The sequence below is a fragment of the Papio anubis genome, chromosome 9, assembly GCF_008728515.1.
Source record: "Papio anubis isolate 15944 chromosome 9, Panubis1.0, whole genome shotgun sequence".
In the NCBI taxonomy this organism is placed as follows: Eukaryota; Metazoa; Chordata; class Mammalia; order Primates; family Cercopithecidae; genus Papio; species Papio anubis.
In genome coordinates this window covers 114,816,987-114,817,857 of record NC_044984.1, presented here as the reverse complement: position 1 = coordinate 114,817,857, position 871 = coordinate 114,816,987, and positions in this window count along the sequence as shown.

Here is an 871-nt window from a genome sequence, read left to right as displayed (position 1 = left end):
ACAAAAAAAAAGGAAATAAACTAGCCTGAGGCAGCGCAGACCTCTCAGGGTGTCCCGAGATGGGAGGATCACCTGAGTCCAGCGAGATCGAGACTGCAGTGTTCGCGCCACTGCACTCCAGCCTGAGCAACAGAGTAAGACCCTGTATCAAAAACAAACAAACAAAAAGTCTTCTGGTGCAAGGCCTCACTGTAAGGTCCCTGGGTTCAATGCTCCGCGTTCTGGGATGTGAATGTGGAAAAGTAAGTGCCAAGGTGGGTGTCTACCTGAGCTCCGTAAGGACTCGGTACTTAGGATGCGAGCATGGCTTTGGGTTCCATTCCTGACCCTCTGTGGCCTCAGTCTCCTCCCGGGAGAGGATGAAAAGCACAAGTCGGATGCACTCTATAGTGATCGCTGTGAGAGTCATTATGAGTCTTACTCGCTCGACTCCGACAAACTCAAGGCCAAGCTATGGAGTTCATCTCATGCTGACACCGTCAGTTCTGAGCGACTGTAAAATGGGGACAGGGTGGCTCAGGGGCCTACTGACCTGAGGCTGGGGTCCGCGACAGCCCAGCCGCTGGGGGCTCCTTGTGGCCGCTGCGGGGTCAGCCTGCGGTCTCCGCCTGACTTGAGCTCTCCTGCGCCCCGCAGGTCCTGGGCGCTACCCACGTCAGTGAGTGCTCACAAGTCTGTGAGGTAGGCGGCGCCATAGAAAGAAACTGAGGTGCGGGAGCCCAAGTCACCTGTCCAGCTCCTCAGCCGAGCGTGAACTGCGCTCGGGGATGGCATCCACACGGCCCGGCCCCACGCTCTCCCAGTCAGCGCCCGAAGGCCCTTCGCACCGGGGGGGGGGGTCGCGGCCTGCGCGCATGCGCAGTGGTCGCAG